Raw genomic sequence first — 23,184 nt, forward strand, 5'->3', positions numbered from 1 at the left:
AATTGATAGAAATATTATTATTGATTAATTACAGATATATTACAGTATGGACATTCCAGGAATTCTCTGCTTATGAGTATGAGAACACAATATATATATATATATATATATATATATATATATATATATATATATATATATATACTAGCAAAAGTACCCGTCATTGACTGGGTTCAAAAACAGTCTACAGAAAATGTGCTATGATTTATGAAAGTATGATAGGTTATGAAAAGGAAGGGTTATAAAGAGATAGCTTCGAATTTGGGGGTATCAAAACCAAAGCAAAATATAATGAAAGTAAAAATAAAATAAATAAGCCCCATAATTTATTATACCATACCTGTTCACACTGAAACACTTATCACAATATTCTGTGGATCTATATTAAAACACCTTGTTAAACTTTGTGACATATTTCCATTCTATGGAGGTCAAGCGCGAACGAACACCCCATAATTTTATTATACCTTATTTCGTTAAACTGAAACATAATTATCAAAGTATACTTACGCAGATAGATATGAAAAGTATTTATTAAAGCGTGTGCCCATTTCCATTTTATTGAGGCCAGGCGCGAACGCAGACCCCAGAATTGTATTATATCATCCTTATTTACGTTAAAACATACTTATCAAAGTATTCTTATGTACATCCATATCAGAAACACTTGTAAACGTTTTTTTTAATTTTTTATTTCCATACTTTGTGGACTAGGCGCGAACGCAGAGCCCACAATTTTAATGGACCACTGTTCTGCCAAATCAAACCACCCATTCCTGTGTCTCGATACATCTTCTATCATTATATGTAATCAGTTTTTTTAAAATAGTCAACCATATAGGAGCCTATTCGTGACCAGACACACACCCACACACACACACACATCCCCCCCACACACACACATAGACATTGAGCTGTATATATATATATATATATATATACTAGCGGGGGTACCCGGCGTTGCCCGAGTAGTTGTTTCCGGGACGGGGGGGAGTTTTAAAAATGTTATGGTAGGTAAGTATGAAGGATCAAACCCGGAGTCGTGAGTAAAAGTAGGAAAATAAAGTGTGAAAAAAAAAAAAAACATCTGCAACGTTAACAGTTCGGCCACCAAGAAAAGTCCATTCCAGTTGTTTAGGAAAAAAAAAACGACTACGGTAGGTCGGCGCGAACGTGAAAATATAATGTGAATTGTCCAGCACGCTAACCACTACGCCACAGAGCACTGCAGATTAGTTTAGTGATTTTAAATAACTTGGCATGAAAGAACTACGAAGCCAAACCGGTGTTCTCTTTTCAACTGTTCCTTGTGAACGATCCCCAAACGGTGTTAAGTGGTGGCAGGGGGAGGAGGAATTTATTAGAGAGAACATATTTTACCACTTCCATTGATCTTAACCGATTTTGGCCGTAACTTCTCAGCAGAAAAAGTATAGAAATCTAAGATTATCCAGGAATTTGAGAAATAATAAGCCTATAAACACACCTCAGATATTGTTCTGCCGTTTGTGCACATTATATTTGCATGAAATATCTTGATTTTTAATCCTATTAATGTCAAAATCAGACGGGAAGAATGAGTTTATTTTATTTATATAGGGAAGATATATACGAAGGTGAAAACGCACTTTACTAAATAACTGAATTCACCGAAATATTATAGCAAAACCAAATCAAATAATATCTACTTAAATCACGATGTATCCGAACAGTCAGCTAGGCGGACGAGTTGTAAGACTTTAGGCTTCTTACCATAAGGTACAGATTGGTAATTGAATTACTACAGTTCCTATTACGTAGTGTCTTAATATAGCGTTTTCAATCCTACCCAAAGCCGGTTAGAGGATTAGTTGGCCAAAACGTCGCGAGAGAACAACTGTAGAAGCCAGTAATTAGTGGCAATGCATTAAAGAGACTCGGCATTTATTCTCTCCCCTTACGGTTTAGTACATAAATAAATAGATATGCATGCTCATGTTACATTTTAACATTTGAAGATCAGTAAATTCAAATGAACAACAAGTTAGATGGCGCCGAAATCTTGCCCTTCGAGTAAACAATTAGATTAGGAGGTGTTTTGCATGTAGGACATTCAATACTAAAGGCTTTCATTTTTCTGATGTTTGTGTTGGAGTATTTACGTCGAAATGGCACAGATGATGTTCGTTCAATAAGGCAGAGTCCATTAAAGTACATATCTTGTAAAAGAGGAAAAGGATATTGTATTACAGCTTACGATAGAGGGCAGAGCGTAGCCAATACTGCAGAACTAGTAACATATACCGCAAAAATTCTACATACCGAATAAGAGATTTTGAGATATATGGACACTCTGTGGTTAGACAAATTTCGAGCACGTAGAATGAGACAGACTAGTTTATAGCAGCTTTTGTAATGTTAAAACATCTTCTCCTTCCAATTCTTCTTGTAGGTAAATTTTACTTGAGGAATTTGTACGTCAACTATGATATTGGATTGGTTTTCTATTGCATTAGCTAGGCCAAAAGAACGTCCGAGACGAAAGGTTCATAAATGCATTATAGTCAGTAAGACAGCAGATTAGTGATAGGTGTGAGCATTGGGTATATATTGATTATTTACCTTAGGGCTCAACAATAAATTATTTCCATTGGGATTTGGGACGAGCAAGTCATAGTAAGCTGGAAAGCAGGCTGTCAAAACAAAGGTTCATGAGAGGACAGTTCTAGGAAATGATCTTCATTTTTGGAATTTGGCGTAAATTTTGGAATAAACAGAGAATGTGCGAAATTGTTGATAGTTGTTGTAGAAGGCAGGTACTTTTTATTAAATTTAAGCAGGGGTGAGCAAAGATCTAAGCTAAATCAACACCTGTCATGAAAAAAAAACAAGCTTTGAAACTCTTTTGTGTCGGAAAGAAATTGATGGGGAGAAAACAGGTGCGCGTGTCTTACTAGGTTTGAAAGACAGTTTGAACACTCTTAAGTCAGACGAAGAACTCTGAACGACCTTGCCTCAGATTCGTTAATTCTTTGATGGGACTGATGTTTAATAGGGAGTAATTCAATTTGAATAAAAATATATGTACATTTAGAATGATAGCATGAGAAAAATATAAACATACTTAAATCATTCGTTGACATCTATGCTGATGACACGACCATCTACGGCAACACATCAAAGGTTGCAAATTACAAAGTTCTCTCTGATTCTCTCTCCTCTGATCTCAAGCGCGTGGTTCAGTGGGGGAAGACGTGGCTGGTTACCTTTAATGCATCTAAAAACTTCTATCTTTATCATCAACGCTCTGATCCCCATCTGGCATCAATTGTGATGGATGGCTCTCGTCTGGGCGAGGCCCCGTGTTTTGACAAGCTTCTGGGTTTGACCTTTACTCCTGATCTTGAATGTAACACGTACATCAAGTCTGTTGCCAAGGTCGCTGAAAAGATGGTGGGATCCTTCTACCGCTCCAGAAGATATCTCACTACTGATGCAATTATCTATCTATATAAAAGCAAAGTACGTCCAAGGATGGAATACTGTTGCCATATCTGGACAGGAGCTGCTAAAAACAGCCTATCCTGCCTTGACAGAGTACAAAAAAACTTCGTGGCTTAGTGGGGATGCCCTTTTCTCTACCCTGCAACCTCTCTCCCACAGAAGAGACGTTGCGTGCCTATCCTTGTTTTATCGTTATTTCCATGGTAGGTGCTCGTCTGAACTCCAATCTCTGGTCCCCCCTCGCCAATCTTTCACGAAAAACACCCGTCTAGCTGAATCCACTGTGAAAAATTTCCCCCACTCTATATCTGTGCCTAGATCAAAACGCGGATTCCATGAACAGAGCTTCTTTCTTAGAACTGCACGCCTGTGGAACTCTGTTTCGTCTGCCTGCTTCCCACCGGACTACAACTTGGATGTCTTCAAGTCCGGCATCAATTGAAGTGGATGGCTCTCGTCTAGGAGAAGCCCCATGTTTTGACAAGCTTCTGGGCTTGACCTTTACTCCTGATCTGAAATGAAACACGAACATCAAACTGTTGCCAATGTCGCTGGAAAGATAGTGGGATCCTTCTACCAATCCAGATGATATCTCACTACTATTGCAATTCTCTATCTACATAAAAGCCAAGTACGTCCAAGGATGAAATCCTGCTGCAATATCTGGGCAGGAGCTGCTAAAAACAGCCTATCCTGCCTTGACAGAGTACAAAATAGACAGTGGCTTAGTGGGCGATGACCCTTTCTCTTCCCTGCAACCTCTTTCTCACAGAAGAGACATTGCGAACCTATATTTGTTTTATCGTTTTTTCCATGGCAGGTGCTCGTCTAAGCTCCAATCTCTGGTCCCCCATCGCCAATCTTTTACGAAAAACACCTGTCTAGCTGAATACACGGTCAAAAATTTCCCCCACTCTTTATCTGTGCCTAAATCAAAACGTGGATTCCATAAACGAGGATTCTTTCTTAGAACTCCACGCCTGTGGAACTCTGTTCCGTTTATCTGCTTCCCACCTGACTACAACTGTGACGTCTTCAAGTCCAACGTAAACAAATTCCTGATGGGCCGCCTCCTTAAGTAGACACTTTATTAAATCTCCACACTAAGGTACTGTACTTGCAATAACCCTTATCCCTGAGTGGCTTCAGGGCCTTAATATGTCGTTACCACCTTGTAAAAAATATATTGCAGATATTTATGAGATATAATCAAATTCTACGTAGTCTTCAGTCAGTATAGCTTTTTTAAAACAAATATGAACAAAAAGCGAATGATAGATATAGCAAAAGCCATTTTTTAAATGTGCGTTATATTAGCTTTTACTATGGTCTGTATTTTGTCTGAACAGTCATTTCCGGTTTTTACAATAAGAATGGAGAAAAAAAACTGTTTCTACTTTTCCAGAAGGCGTTATACCCCAGAAAATATATGATAAATAAATAAAAGCTTATTAAAAAGTGTGCTTTGTATTATTTTTTTTTAATTCGGATGAGGAAAAAGAAAACAGTACAAACGTATTCTTATCCAAAGGAAGGATTTATATCGCAAAAAACAGCAAATAATTTTTATTTAAAACACGCATTACATTTGGTTTCTGAAAATTTCTGTACGATGTTTCGACAAAGATATATTTGAAGAATAAAAACGGGAAAGCATAGACTTATTCAACTTTAAAACAATGTTATTAAAATAAATAGGTTTATATTGACTTTCCTAAATAACGTACGGAAAGGTTACAACAAAACGACTCTTATAGAGAGTAAAACATCTACTAATACATTTCACCCAGTCACGGAAATTTGTCGTTTTTTCGTTGTGATTTACTCATGATTAAAACATTTGAAAATGCTACCGTTGAAACTATCTGTTAGGAGTGATGCAAGAAAAAAAAAAAAAAACAATATCAAAATTATCTAACCCATCCTGTTCCTGATTGTTTGTGATAAGGATTGCTTAATCGAATAATTTAGTTCTTCGAAATACTGTCCTTATCTTGAGGGACTTCTTCACATCTTTTCGCTCAATGTAACCTCCGACCGTCTTTAAGAGTATCTTGCTGATCTCGAAAATGTTTCTGTGGAACTCGGCTGGCAATATAAGTACATTCTACCACCCTTGTTGTAAATAAACGAGTCTCATCAGAAATTTCGTTCGATTTCCTGAGTTCTACAGAAACAGTCACGAGTTCGACATTATACACTTAAAGAAGATCGAGGGTTACGTCAAACAATTTCTAATTCATTCTCATCCAGAAAACGTGGTCACATTGCACAACATATAATCTGTTTAAAAGCAAGTAAAAAGTATTGAAATGATTCCTTCTATTTATAGGTTTTTATCAAATCGAAGCAACGTTAATGCAGTAATACAATCTGATACAGTATGCATTCCTCTACTGTGTAGTTGTTCGTGTACAAGCGAATCATACGTACGACGTATTTCACATCAGTAAACCAAGAAAATAAACCTGCAAATAAAATATGAGATTCGATGTATTTATTGTATTTCACTACCGATGACGTCGTCCATCTATATAAGAGCCTGGTACGCCCTAAAACCAGATACTGTTTCTACCATCTCGGCAGAAGCTGCTCGGCAAACACCACCCAGCCTTGATAGATTTACAAACATGCTTCGAAAACTAGTAAGTGATGCGCTGTTATATTCGCTGCAACCGCCTTCACACATATGAGACGTTGCGAGTCTGTATCTCCGTTATCTTTATTTTCATGCCAAGTGCTCGAATGAACTGCAACCTATGGTACCCCGTTGCCAAACTTTTACAAAACCACTCGACTAGTTACAACCACTATATAGGATTGCCCCACTAAATTTAAACTCAGATTTCATGAAAAAAGCCGTTTTCCTGAAACCTCGTCTGTGGAACACGGTTCCGTTTGCCTGCTTCCCAGTTTGATACAACATTATCGCGTGCAAATCCAATGTAAACAACTTCTTGTTTAACCATCTCCATAAATAATCAAATACTACCCACTTTGCCCCATTATCGATTACTAAAGTGGCATCTTGCATTCGTTAATATTTATCCTCGAATAGAGTATGAAAGAATAACTTTACATGGCTTTTGATGAGGAAGCTAGGAAGCTATACCGGTAAAAGCTATAGGGGAACTCTCAACGTAAATATAATTGAATTTCAAGTTCAAGTTAAATACCAAAAATAAGTATCTCTTTATATGCGTTTCGTTACATTTTTATGACTAGTATATTAATGTCATTGGAGAATGTCGTTATTTCTTCGTAACTAACAGGAAATCCGTCTCCTCTTGTTGCAACTGTGTTCTAAGTAGCTAGGGGCGTCCTTTAATAATCACGTAATGTCCAGCCTTCCAGCAACCCTGTCTAACGTGGTCTTAATAAAGGATCACGGGAACATTTAACAAGCATCGCACAGCAACTTTCTAACTAAGTGGGTAATTAGCGTGATAAGAATCAACGCTAACATTTACGTCAACCTCTCCGATTCAGGAAGAGCGTATTCGCGAATGATAACATTGCCAAAAGGTAAACATAATAATATCGCTTCACTTCGTGGAGAATAGAGCAAAGGATGACATAGAAACATAAATGACAGCACCCACGCAAAACTCAGGTGTACAAAAGTATCACGCGCTGACATTAGATCGTACTTTATTTTCCCTCGGACAACAAGTGAAATAGAAACGTTGTGAATGCATTTGTAAAGAATTATTTTAGGAAGCAATTCTTAGCTTCCCCCCTAAGGAAAACCTTAGCAAGGTAACACACACCCACAGACATACACACACAAGCGCACCACTAACACACATACACATTCACCCACACATTCGTACACATACACACTCATATATATATATATTAGCGCGTGTATTTTTGTGTGTGATTATTTAAATAGAAAAAGATTTAAAGAATTTTGAAAGAACATATAATTATATTATATATATATTATTATATATATTTTGAAAGAACATATAATTATATTCATAGATATTTACACACACATACACAAACATATATATATATATATGTTTCTTCAAATATATTTCCCCTTTTATTTATACTTACGCTTTAAATTATAAAGGTCGATAAAATTGCGTAACATATACAAAATTACTGACAAAAGTATATATTCGACATTCCAAGATGTTGATCATCTTAGAGTTTATTACTTTAAGTAGTTGATATACACAAATCTTTCCGTCTCGCTTTTTCCCTATCATGCTCTTATCATATTAGGCAAAAATTATCAAGTTTTATGAATATTGCAATTTCCTATTCAGTATTATTTTACTTAAAATAATAAACGAAAGTATTTTCTAAATAAGTTCCTGTAGCGTTTCACTTAATCAGAAATGCAACTGCAAAATATGAGTTCTTAAATCTATAGTAATATAACTTTATTTCAATAATTGTCTTGGCTTCTCTTACTACATTGACACATCTGATTGCCTAATTCATAATTTTTCTATATTCCTTTCCTTGACACAGTAAAATTCCCGAACCTTCTCCAAGATCGTCTCGACTATCACGTTTCACTTCTGGATCTATTTTTGACAACAGTTCCAGAGGATTATGTGACACATTCCCATTGCTCACTCGAGAATGCTGATCATGCTATGATAAAGATTGACAATACTCTAAATTCTCGAGTTCTTAAATCTATAGTAATATAACTTTATTTCAAATAATGCCGTTAATTAAAAAAATACTTAGGATTGTCGCAACAAAATAGTTTGACGACTATAATAAAAGTGTGTATCATCTAATAATAAAATTATAACACTCACTATGCCTGCTGTCTCTATGTCTTCAAATTTTCAAACTCGATCTCCCCCGAAACTAAATATCGCAAAAAGCGCTCAAGGACTCTAATGATTGCATTTAGTTTTTTGTATGAACCGTTTGTAGAGGCCTTTAGTTAGGTAAACTAGTTTTTGAAGGGGTCAAAAATTGTTTCACGACTTCCATAAAAGGGTTTATCTTCTTCTATAGTCAAACTTCGAAAACTCACTGTCTGTCTTTTTGTCCGTCTGGATCTCTCAATATTTTCAAACTCTATCTTGTCCGAAACTAAATGTAGCAGAGCAGTTCCCTGGACCTAACATAATTATATTTTGGATTTTTTTATGGGCTGTTCTTTTTGGGGTCTTTAGCAGGATAAAATAATTTTAAGGGGGAAAATAGGTACACAATTTTAAACAATCTTATTACAGTTTGTACATTCATCTTGATTTATTTTTCATCTGTTCATGTGCCTATCACGTTGGAATAGTGGTAACGTCGCCAGATATTAATGCTACGGTTTTACAAAACTGCGACGACGAGAAAAAAGAAACAATGTGCGATCTGTTATATTTGTGTTCGCTTTTGCAAAGTTTACATGGTGGGAGATTCGTAGTTCTCCAACTTAGATGATGTAGAATCATTTCTTCTCGCGAACCCCACGGGTAGCTTCGCACTTAGTTAAACTAACTTTCACTTCTCTCTCCTCGTTAACATCTTTAATATGTCTGCTTATCTTCCACATTGTCGTAAGGATTCTCACCAACACATGGACGGACTTGGAGTCTATATCTGCAACACCCTCACTATGACTAGGATATACAAACTAGAATCTGATGAGCAGCCCTCCATGTGCTTTAAAGTAACTTTTTAACATAGCGTACGCTACCGATATTTTCTTTATCGCTCTCCCCCGAGCAAGGTATGCATTCTAATTAGTTATGTATCTGACAGCATAGATATAGTAATCTCGTTTGACACTAGTGTCCAAATAAATCCATTTGGTTACTTTAACGCCTACCACAGTAATAGCCGTGGCTTCTCTTACTACATTGACGCATCTGATTGCATCATGCATAACTTTTCTATATTCATTTCCTTGACACACACAGTAAAATTCTTGAACCTTCTCCAAGATCGTCATGACTATCACGTATCACTTCTGGCTCTTATTTTGACAACAGTTTCAGAGGATTATTTGACACGTTTCTATTGCTCACTCGAGAATGCTGATCATGCTGTGATAATGATTGACATCACTCTAAATTCTCGACCCAAAGTTTAAGAGCCATTGCTCAAAACGACTAAGTACTACAATAAGGCTGACTGAGATGCCGTCATAAACATCCCCTTGGAAAATATATCACAGACACCCCCTTTGGAAAATGTATTTTCCTTTCCTGTGGAACATTACGCAAATGAGACCACTGAATGGTTCAAAGCAGCAATTGTAGCACAGGTTTCCACACGCAGGTTCTATAGAAAACGCCATACTCCTCACAAGTTTACTTCTACTTGCACAGCTTACATTGCTCAGAAGCAACATGCATTCAGCAAATTCATCCGGCATGTTAATTACGGATAGAAAAAAATTATAGACAGTAAGTAAAACTATACTGAAAGTACAAGAAAACGCATTGCTGTGAAAAATAAACTCGGGATTTCTGGAAAATCTACGACAGTGTATTAAATAATAGGCAATCATCAATTCTCACACTCCAAAAATCATGAGGTTGTTTGTACAGCACCCGAAAAGGCTAATCTGCGTGGCCGTCAGTTTACCTTCAACTTTATATTTGACCCAGCAAACCACTCCCTCCCTTATTTTACTTTGCGGGCAGAAACACACTAGATGGTCTTAAAATCGCCTCTTCTAAAGTACATATCATAAAAAACTAGACACCTCATAAGAATGCAGACCAGATCTCCTCCCTACTACACTATTTAAAAAATGCTCCGCTGACTTTTCCAAGATCTCTTCAACCTCTTCAGCAAATGCTTCACTGAATCATGCGTTTCTGACTGTTGGAAAACTGTTTTTGGTATACCAGTTAACAAAAATTCTGGCGAAATAATTTACACATTATATTGTCGCCTAATTAGCCTCTTCTCTCTTTTGCCTTAATAGTTGAGTGCTTTATTAATCTACTCTACACTTGCTAAACTTTTGCCCGACTAGCAATGTGGATTTAGACAAGCCCATCTTACTGCAAATTTTCTAACTGTAATGTACGAACGCATATACAATGCCTTCGATAAGGTAGGAAAAATGAGCGAAGTAAGCATAGATATATCTAAGACATTTGATAGAGTATGGAACAATAGGCTTCTTATGAATATCATATCCTATGGTATTATGGATGGATGCCAAACATAATCATACACTCCTTTAATAAGAGAAGAATACAGGTTATCCATGAAAACAATATGATAGAAATGCGAGTGCATCTCAGAAGTCGATCATTGGAACTTTCTTATTCCTGATATTCAAAAATAACCTCTCTGATTAAATAGTCTTTGATATGACTATTTCCTGACGACACCACGTTTTATAACATCCACAAGGGAAAAGGAATGAAGACATAGTCAAGGCAATGACGGAAATCCTAGAAGAATGTATCCAGTCTGTAGTAAAATAGGGTCAAAAATGAAGGTTGACGTCCAATAGTTCCAAAACTAAGCCAGTTTACATTTATAATTAAAAGAAACATTCTCGCCCACCAGTAATTATAGCTAAAGACACATTACCTTAACGCACTTGGTTCAAACATCCCAGCTTAACGTCCACAGGAGACATGGGTTAGAACAGATACATATGGAGCATTGCCAAGGCTGCTGCGAAGAAGGTGACCTCTCTCTACGTGCTAGAAAGTTACTTACGCCTGACAGTATACTGTACAAGCGAAAATTCGCCTATGTATAGAGTAGTGTTGTCATATTTTGGTTGGTGCATCTGCTACTAGTCTCTCACTCCTGCACTATCATTTTAGCTTCAACCTCAGTCCCATCGACGAAATGTTGCAAATCTCTGGGTGTTTTACAAGCATTTGAATGGAGGATGCTCGGACGAAGTACAATTCCTTGTACCTCCTCGACGTAAATACACTCGACAAGCAGCAAAGTCCCACCCTTACACTATAAGAGATCCGTAGACGTAAGAATGATTTATACTTTAAGGGTTTCTTCTCGCCAGAACTGCTAGATTTTGGAATTCCCTTTCCGTTTCCTATTTCCCGAACTGTACTGTCATGCAGAAGTCCAAGTTAAATGTAAACAGACATCTTGCTGCTGAACTTCGTATATAGTATCCGTGCAACTTATGTCCCTGATAGTAGCCCCATACATAAATGTGGCAATGTACCTTATTTGAGGTGAAAATGTAATAAAACAATACCATAAACGTACCAATAATACCTCTACCCACCACCGACTGGTGGCTTCTTACGAATATAGAATAAATGTTTGTAGATTATTAGATAGATACCAGATTCTTTTATAGCAGTCTCGGTAGTGTCTCTTGTGTATTTGATCCAATTAATATCCCCTGTGTCTTTTCCGTGCATTTATATCGCCACACACATTTTATGAATTCGATAGATGTTAAGAGCTAAAGGATCCAAACTAGCCAAATTGAACTTGTAAGTGCAATTGTGGGTTATCGATACCTACTGAATAAAAAGACACACAAATTATTCGGTCTCATAACCATCACACATTTGAAAAAGACTAAAATATTATATAACGGAATTTCGAGTTACAGGATGCCGAATAGAATGGCGAGGACAAGAGTCTACGCCAGCGGCTATAAAGGTTTTCTGATGAGGTTTTATAGTACGCCGACCAAATTAAAAAAAAATAGTAAAATGTAATAAAAAATAATTTACTGGGTTTAAACGCACAGCAGAAACTGTGTATTCAGCACACGGACTAAGAATTAATGCATTTACCCGTCTTCGGAAAGGGTAAGTGAATTTACCACCAAGGATTGCTATTCGGCTTGATAGCAATTTAAGATTTTACGGTTAACCAATTCGACAAAAGCATAAAATCTTTAGCAACTCATATTCATCATTTTTGTTTAAACTACAAACATTCCAAGCCGTTCCGGATTTACCAGCACCACGATGAAATATAAGAGGAAGAAAAGGAAAAAAAGAAGAAAAAACTGTCCAATTTATTGAAGATTTATTTTTACTTTTCGAAAATTAAAAAGAAAATATATTTGTTCTTCTATTGGTTCTTCTAACTGTAAAATCTTTAAAGATAGATGTGTGTGTGTGTTTTACTGTTTAACTCATTAGTTTTCCCTTTGAGTTTAACCGGGTTTTCCAGAACCGCGTTTGATTTATTATTTTCCTCCCGCCAAAATAAATAAAACGCTATACATGTTTTATAATATTGTACTCTTAAAATTATTCTTGAACATTCACACGTTTTCAATACGTTTCGCGGACCATATTAAATATATTATCGAGGTTGAACCTAGATCGCGAGTCGGCCCGTGTCCGCGAGTCGAATCTGGACAGCATGATGTCACGTAGAGACCACTGGTCTACACTTTTCTTCTAGTTGTGTATCGCATTGTTTGCTGACGAGTTTTAACGTTAAACTTGCAGAAAGGGCCTGTTTTATAATTTCGTAACTTATAATTTGATTCTTTTTTTTGTCATCGTATTATGCTTATTATATCCACTTATGTGTGTTTTTTTTCTATTGTTGCTTTTTACATGTTATCTATTTTTTATATTATCATTAATGTCCTCGTTTTGAATATTCAGTTTCCGTCAACTGGTTTCAATACATTTTTCATAATATCATTCGAAACTCTATTTTTTTTGTTTCTTTTCTTTCGTATATTCCAGCCTGTGTTTTTTATAAATTTTTTTGGAATGGCTTATATTATTTCTTGTCATCGTTTTCTTTATTTTCCGTTTATCATTTCCGATATTTCCGCATTTTTACTTTAATTTCGTTTTTTTATTTGTCCGTTTTTGACATTTACTTCTCCTAATTAAATATGAAATATGTTTTCTACTGTATGTTTAGTTAGTTTCTCTTGTCTATTCTATTTTTATGCATGCTTATTCCTTACATCGTGATATTTACCTAAGTGCTACTGCAATCAACATACAAAATGATTTATAATACAATAAAAGTAGACTTCTTAAAATCAGCATGGCCTAACCCCTTCGAACGACCTGATTCTGAAAATGGCTTTGGTATTCCAAACATTTCATACGAGAAGGGCCAAATTAAGAATGCTAATAATATACTTGAGATTATAAAATGAATATTGCCTAATGATTGTCAGCTAAACACCAAGCATTTCTTATTTTCATATAGTCCTCATATTTTCTGAACGGTTTTTTATCAAAGAGGAATTATTGCTGTTTTCTCGGTCAGAATTTATCCAGGTAAACTTTCGTTGGATAGTATTTTTCTGGCAGTAGTTCTTATTTTTTAGATCAATATCTTCATTAATTTTCTGGAGAAATTTCCATCAAAACATTGTGCTAATTAACCGAATAATCAGAGAGTAGCATAGCAACAGCACCAAAAAGACATTTGTATCGGCTTCATCGTTGTCATCTTAAACAAGACCAAGTCTTAGGAACATTCATCAATATGTTTTTTGTTTATCTCGCTTGCTTTATCCAACTGAGTATTTTTTTTTTCATTTTGGTTTCGCATGCTATTAACTATGCCGTCTGTGTATTTGTTGAATGATGTACAACGTTATTATAAAAATTAATTCAACTTATTCCAATATAACAAGGTGTTTTCATTTATTATTACGAGGAGCGTTCCAAAACTGGTCCTTCATTTTTTTTGTTTGTTTATCGGATTACTGTTCTGATGCTGAGAGTCATTTCCCCAACTTTTCGGTCGATGTAACCGTTGACCATATGTACGTGTATCTTGTCAGACTCGGGAATATATCCGACGAACTAGAGGGTGTTTTGAAAGGAACCCTTTATTTACTGGTAGCATGTTCTTGCTCAATCAAGCATGACTGGATAGATGCCTAAATAATTCGCAATTGTATTTTTTGGTTGCACTAAGTGATAATTGAACCTTCAAACTTCTGAAGAGGATCGGAGTTTACATCGACCCAAACCTGAAAATCACATTCAAGATAAAAACACAGTAGTTTGATAAATCCCAATATTACGACTAACATTTCTCATCTCAAAAATTTAGATCGTCTTAATACCCTTATATTTTTATTGGGTTTTTGAGGAAACAACCACTGTTATAAGTGTGCGGCAGAAGCGGATATGCGTTATTAAATTCCTTACAAAGCTTTTTTTGCTGATATTTATTGCTATGTGCAATGATAAATTCGGGGGGAAAAAAGGTCGCTGGTTTTAATGGTAATTTAGTAGCCTTTTAAGTTTTCGAATTAAAAAAAATAAGAGGATTTGCTTTTCAAACAACCCTTGTATGACAAAGGCCGTTCCGACGCCCTGCTCAGCCATCATTAATCGCTGAGAGAAAATGTATTCAGAATGTGTTGACTATGCAGGAATAAAATTCTGGAGCACAAAAAAGTCACGCGTTGATATTGTACCACTTCCGTTTTCGTAGCTCGAACATTTTTATTAAGAAAAGAGTCAACTTTTGCGACGACTTTCGTATTAAACTATCTATGCGGATGTAGATGCAAGATAAAATTTAGTAATATTATTACTTATATATTTAACAAGGAATATTCGATATGGAGCAATAATTAAACTCGATATATCTCATATGTGCTCGTCTTGTGTACGTAGTTTTTTTTATAAAAATAAATGACTTTTACATTTAGCCTAACCCTTTCCCTAACCCAGACTCATTAAATCCCATGTGTACGTTTCAATGAACAATCATAAAAAAATAAACGTTAACCGTTGAAGTCAGATGCGTTTTACAAGAAACATATACTTGTGCTACCCAGGGTTATCACCTCTAATACATCAAGGTATGGTTGTTTCTTGCAACGTCTAGTGCTTTTAATCAGCTGTGCAACTCAGACAAGTTAATCTCATCGTTTAAACAATTGGGAGCAGGTTTAAGGATTTTATTGGTGAAAAAAAAACTCGTTTAAGACGGTAGACACGATATTTAATTCATTCAACCTTTCATATCTGTGCTATTTCTGCAAACGCGTATTGCGAACAGGCAGGTTATCGCAGGCGTGCGACCAATACGCAATTCAAGATGTAGATGTTGTAACCTGATAATCAAGCAACGGACATATTTTTATGTCTTCATTTTTTTGAGGAATTCAATGTGAACAAATATGTCATATATTTTCTGACATGCATACAGATAAATAATATTATAGCCCAAGTGATGTTACATTTTGGGAAGTATTTTAATCCGATCAAAGATGTAAAAATAGGCAATTAACAAAAAAAAATATTGCACAACAAACCATTTCGTTTTCGCCCGAAACATAAAGAATAAACGCGTGCCTGTTTCACAAATATTAGTGTCTTCATTATTATTGCCTCTTAACGATATGTTCCTTTCTTGCATTTTCTAGTGACTGAAGGAGAGAAACCATAACTAATTACTTATAACAAAAATTCTAATAATAATGCTTTTTTATTTACTTCTTTTATAAGCCTACAAGAAATGCTGGGCGAACGGAAAGATCCGGTTTGGAATTTTACTTAGATTTTTTACATCGTCAATATATCTGGATCACTCACTTGCTTGCTGGAAACTGCTTGAAACTCTGTGTGAAACACCGGACATAATTTTCATTTAACAATGTAACACCTGCTATTAGTATGTTTTCATCACGAAATCTGACCTGTGAACACTATAAACCCACTAACTGGGTGCATTACGCGTATTTTTCTACGCCATTATAGTGTTCTTATATGTACTAGAGGCATACTCTCTAAATCCATACTAGTAAACATAATCTCTACTAGTTCGTGAAAGACCCAGACTATTCACGGCTGAGAGCATCCTTTATTCTACAAAGCCATTTTTACACCATTCATCCATGCATGGAGTATTATTGCCATAACATCGCCGATACATCGACTACTAGTATCTCTCTTTTATAAAAATGTATGCCAAATCTAATAGGTTCAACTACTGCACCATCACCTAAACGTTGCATATTAACGTGTATTTTACAAGGACATTGATGGAATGTGTTCTGACGAACTCATAGCACTTGTGCCCCATCAAAGGTGAATAGCCCCAGCAAACCTGACAGGCAGCCAGATCCCATGTTTTGATTGGAGACGCTCCGAGATGCCGGGGGGAGGGGCTTCTACTCTAATAGTTTCTTTCCTTGAACAGCTAAAATTTAGAATTCCCTTTGCTATGTCTGCTTCTTTATCTGCAGACATTTCAATACAAACAGACATCGTGTTACTCAGCTCTCTACATAGTGCTCTTTAATTTCAGATTTCTCCGTCCAAGTACCAATATGCAGTGTTTGATGCGAATAAACATTTAAGGAAAGACGTGGTGAATAATGAGCAACATCCAATTATCCTCTATCAAGCCACCACGACGTTGCCTGATCTGCTTGATCAGCGATTTGTTTTTAACTTTACAATAAATATCCTCTCCTATTTCTTACTACATTATCGTAAACACTATCGACATCTCCAAAACATGTGAAGCTGATGGTTTTCCTGCTATATTAATAAATAAATGCTCCGCATAGTTAGTCTCATAAAATCAACCAAGTTCAAGCCGTTGGCCCATCGCCGCAATGTTGCGCCTGTCTGTTTATTTTACAAGATTGCCGTGCTGGTTCAATCATTGACATAAATACACTCGACCGAATCGATATTTGGAAAAATTATATTTATCACTGTAGAGTTGTCTAAGTGTTGATAGGTTTTTATACTCTAAGTAATTATAAAGCTTTTTTAATACTCTTGTTACTTCCTTTTTCTCTGATTGTACCATTATGTAGACATTTTAATGTAATGTGAACAAAATATATCTCCCGACTTTGGATTCCACTGCAGGTAAGCACTTTAATTCACACTGATCTTAGTGGCAATGCATCTTGATTGATGTTTAAAAATAAAATATTTTTTCAAATCAAAATTCTAATCTATTCATTATATTCTATATAATAACTCACAATGCGAATTTATTTTGCTAATATCATTGCTAAAGATAAATTTTGATATCAAACAAAGTAATCGAAAATATGTTGGTACTGTTCAGTTAAAAAATTCTGATGTAAGCACATTTAAAATGAATTGTTCCAAAATCAAATTCTGTTGTCTTGTCGATTATAAAAGTACAATTATAAATAAATACATTTATTAAAGTGCGAATCGTTTTATTATGGACCCTATTTATCACGCAATCCATGGACAATTTTTGCCACACAAAAAATAAGATGTGAGTTACCCATTGAAATCCTATTTGATTAGATTACCATAACGTTCATTTCATTTCGTAAATATCAACATACATACGAACATGTGCTTTCTCAGCATATTATTTATTAAAACCACAAATTAATCGTGGTAAATATCCTCATTAAAATAGATTTTAGAAAAATTAGTGTTTGTTTTAGATCTGCCTAGTTTTTATTCATTGATAATAATTATGTCATGAGTAAGTTGCTGGAATCCATATTAAATAGAAAAACAGTCAACCACCTCAGTAGGAATAACCTTCTTAGTGACACACAATATGGTTTCCGCTCAGCAAGATCTACCGCAGATGTGCTGACGGTTATATCCCACAGGATTAGTGAATCTCTTGACAAAGGCTTCCTTTCTAGGGCATTTGCTCTTGACATATCAAAGGCCTTCGACAAGTTTGGCATAAGGGTCTACTTAACAAGATTTCCAGCTACGGTATAACTGGAAATGTTTTCTCAATCATTAAATCATTTCTCTCCGATAGGCTCATAGGAGTAGTGGTAGATGGACAAAAATCGGAGGCCTGCAATATAAATGCTGGAGTCCCTCAGGGGTCAATCCTAGGTCCAACTCTCTTCCTGATCTACATCAATGACCTCCCTAAACACATACTTAAATCATTCGTTGACATCTATGCTGATGACACGACCATCTACGGCAACACATCAAAGGCTGTAAATGACAAAGTTCTCTCTGATTTTCTCTTTTCTGATCTCGAGCGCGTGGTTCAGTGGGGGAAGATGTGGCTGGTTACCTTTAATGCATCCAAAACCAAACTCCTATCCTTACATCATCAACGCTCTGATCCCCAGCTGGCATCAATTGTGATGGATGGCTCTCGTCTGGATGAGGCCCCGTGTTTTGACAAGCTTCTGGGTTTGACCTTTACTCCTGATCTGAAATGGAACACGTACATCAAGTCTGTTGCCAAGGTCGCTGGAAAGATGGTGGGATCCTTCTACCGCTCCAGAAGATATCTCACTACTGATGCAATTCTCTATCTATATAAAAGCCAAGTACGTCCAAGGATGGAATACTGTTGCCTTTTCTCTACTGTTAAAAACATTTTGAACAAAATTAAGGACTATCACCTTTAGGATTTCCTTTTCAAATTAAATGTTTTAACTATTTTGCAAAGTGTTTTAACATGTTTTATTCACTATTTGTTCTCATATTTATATATATATATATATATATATATATATATATATATATTGGCATGAAGTAATTATTCAAGCACGTCTGATTGCACCTTAAGGAGTTATATTTCTTTATAACAGCTAGTATGTTATATGAAATGGCGCCTAAAATATGTTATTTGACCATATTCATTCTCAACATACTTATATAACATACAAGCTGAAATTAAAAAGACTCCCAGAACAATCAGAAAATAGAATAACTGTTTTGTTCAACCAGACGTGCTTGAATATATATATATATATATATATATATATATATATATATATACATATATATGCACACACATATTTATATCGTCGTGAAGTGTCATAATTATATATAAATATAGATATTGTAATTAATATATTCTAATGCATGCTGATTTGTTATGTAAATGACTGAACACTTTTTGTCAAGAGAAAACTTTCCCAACATAATGTTTCATCTTGATATTTAATTTTCTTTTAATTGGCTTTAAATGCAAAATATCTCAGGACAACATTGTTATTTTATTAAGATTTTGTGGACTTTATATTTAGTCTTTTTTTTATTAATAAAGTAGTTTATATTGTTTATTAATCTAAAAGTACATATTCTGTTACTATCAATGCAAATAAATTATGTTATTCAAAAAGTAGTATATATTTTAATCTAGAATTTTCGCTTATTGAAAAACATGTAGTTCAGGAGATGTTTGGTAACAGAAAAAAGGAAATAAATGTCTCTTCTACGGCTGTTATTGATTGTATGTGTACGTGTCATTTTACAACAGCGATTGCTTTTTAATGAACCTCAAAGGATAAATCCTTATTGGAGCCACCACAAAAAGCTCAAATAGAGATAATGTAAAAGCGTCCAGCTAATAAGAATGAAGTAGAAAACCTAAAACATTTTCTTAATTGAATTATATTTTTAAACAGTCCGTAACATATTGAAGCCACCTCGTAGTTATTTCTAGCGAAGTTATCTGGAGTCACTGGAAAAGATGCACCCTTCCTCAATGTTATAATATCCATCTAGAAGAAGGAAACATTCTGAAGAAACTCCTGATGTTTATCGCGTGGTCTGTTTTGTAGAAGCTATTGCATCGACAAAGTTTAGTAATTGTGCCAGAAATGTTGTCGTTTCTGCACAAAGCCTTAACGATTTTAACAACTTTTCTATGTGAATTAGGAAGCAACTAAGTTGTTGTGGTGGCGCGCTTACGTCGAATTCAACGGATGGGTTATAATTATATATGGATCAAGATTTCGATATTCTAATTTAATTTTATTTTGTGAAACTGATAAAATTCTCCTGATAAAATTGTAATTGTATTTTCTTTACTTCTACTAAAACAATTTCTTAATCAATGCGTGGTGTATATTTCAATCTATAAGTTTTAAATAAATGGCTATTCTTTGGCTTTTACGTAGTGTATTTTACAATTGCTTTCTAATATATACATATATATATATATACACATATATATACACACGCACATATATATACACACATATATATTCACATGTATATATACACACCCACGTATATATACACGCACATATATATATACACACACATATATATATATATACACACCAACATATATGCACACATATATATGTATACACACATATATATACACACACATATATATATACATATACATATATATACACGCCCATATATATACGCCCACATATATATATATATATATATCTATATATATATAGTCATCCACATAAAGTATTGTTTCGATGTTTCACAGCTTATCAGTGCGGCTAGACAAACAACAACCTCAAACCAGGATCAGAACCCCGGTAGAACAAACGAGAGTCGGAGCTACTAACCGTTTTGCTATACTGCCGCTGCTATGCGGGCAGTGAATTAACAGTGGTTTGACATTGTCCAAAGACCTAAACACAATTTGTTTGCACAAAGAGTATCGCTTCATACGCTAATGGTAATTTGTATATCACTTCCCTAATGCTCAACTTAAGATAGGAAACATTATAGTCCTTCATGTACAGTACCATTTCGCTGTTTCACCGCTCATCAGTACGGCTAGACAAGCAACTACCTCAAGCCAGGACTGAAACCCGATCGCCCAAACAACAGTCGACCGTGTTTGAATATATGCTTAATGGCAGTTTCAAACAATTTCAAATAATTATTACAGTTTATAGTTCACCTTCTCAGCTATATTGTGAGAAACATCAATTGTCGTGCAGTAAAACAAAAGTTATGATGAAATTAGTCGTGTTCAAAAGCATGAGAGAAAACGTAGAGAAGTGAACGACGTTTATTATAACTGGTTTCCATAGCAACAACGTCGCTTCAGCGATTCGTGTTCCTGCTTAATTATTGTTGTTGCGTAAACAGAAGTAACAAGAGAAAAAGACAGAACGAAAACTGGAAGGAAGATATTGAAGCACACGAGTGTTGTACATTGTTATTACATATATGTATAACGTTATCTTTATGGGGGCAAATGGATAAGACTGATATATAACAAATAACAAGTGAATTTATTTGAAGCATGGAAAATCATGGATTACAATGGAAAAATACGAACATGACACGTAATGTGTAAAGCTTACATATTGAAAGGTAAAAGACTAGTTGTTAAAACTGGAAAAGTAAAGGAGAACATATTCTTCTAAAAAATATAATAAATTCATAACTTAAAATATTGCAGCATTAATTTTTGAAAAAATCTATTGAACACTATATAATTAATTCGTAATGCTGTCATATTTTTAGTTATAATTTTTTTTATATTTTTAAAAGAATATTTTGTCCTTTCTTTTCCAGTTTTAACAACAAGCCCTTTACTTTTCAATGTGTTCGATGAATATATTACTTTTTAATGCTCGCATCTTTCTATTGTAATATATATATATATATATATATATATATATATATATATATATATATATATATATATATATATATATATACTTACGAAAATCGAATGCTATATCGTTATTTGTGCAGCAAAATAAAAACTTAAATTGAGATCATTAAGAAGCGTCTCACAAATAAGAAATAAAATAGAAAACTTACACACTGTGTTAATTGAGTCATATTTTTTGTTAAAAGACATAATTAACGAACAATCTAAAAAAATAATACATTTTTTTTTTCGTTCATGACATTTTGATTTATTTTATTTTCGGTACATGCTAAAATTATCCAGACAAAATTGTAATTCTATTTTTTCGCTTACATTTTTTGACTTTCTTTAGTTTATACCGAATTTATTTAATTCAATATTTCCTATCTGGCAGATTTTATTGTTATTTGTAATTACGGAGGAAAAGTGAAATCAGAAAATGAGATCGTGGAATCTCTAATTCCCAAACGAGAGGTTAATTTTAAACAGAATCTAAATCTGAATTTCATACGGGAAAACGATGTTCACTTGATTAAAAGTAATAAAATAGAAATAGGGAAAAAATAAAGCATAAATGTTGGTACATCATTGTGGCTGCTTGTAGGCATTAGTTGGTTCCGAATTAAATATCATTATAGGCCATCAGCTAAATGTAGAGAACATTATTAGAAATTCCAGACACGTTTCAGGATGATACAAAATTGGAAAGAGATGGCGCAGTGGTATATAAAGCCCGCATATACATTTGAAAAAAGAAAGCGAGGAGATGCAGAAAAAGAAGACCAAGAAGAGAATTACATAGGAATCGAAGAAATAGAAGCGATAGAATGTATATAATAATATAATACAGAACAAGCAGAAAGAGTTAAAAAACAAAAAAAAGAGGAATAGAAACATACAAGAAGAAAAAGTGAAGCATGAATGACCCCTGTAGGATCATAGTATACAAGGCATTAAAGATGACCAAGTTAAGCATTTTCTCCCTCCTCGATTTAGCCCCCAAAGTATCCAGATGACGTCACATCCTAGTGAAAATGAACAAATGGTGCAATTTCAGGCCTTAACATATGTAAATTTGAGTTCTGCACCATGTAAAAAAAAATCCATCATTCATAAGTCCATCATTTCCCCCCACCATTGAGCCCCAAGAGTCCCCAACGCCTTAATATATTTAAATTTGAGTTCAGCACAATACAAAATTGCTAAATGGGCAGCCACAGAAAACTTGGGATATATGTGGCAAAATAGCCCCCAAAATGGAGTGTTTTAATAAACCCGAGAAAAATCCCGAGGGCACACCCAAGAGCTGTCGCAAAGTATAAACAAACACAATTATATAAAAATCACTTAGTTACAATTTTTCAGAAAGTTTTATAAAACGAAGCAATCAATTATTTTAATAAGCACCAAAGTGTCAATTTCAGCTATTTGAACCTGAAAGGAACCTCTAGAGGGCAA

Source organism: Euprymna scolopes, chromosome 26 (genome assembly GCF_053919585.1).
Source record: "Euprymna scolopes isolate OS-2025 chromosome 26, ASM5391958v1, whole genome shotgun sequence".
Taxonomy (NCBI): domain Eukaryota; kingdom Metazoa; phylum Mollusca; class Cephalopoda; order Sepiida; family Sepiolidae; genus Euprymna; species Euprymna scolopes.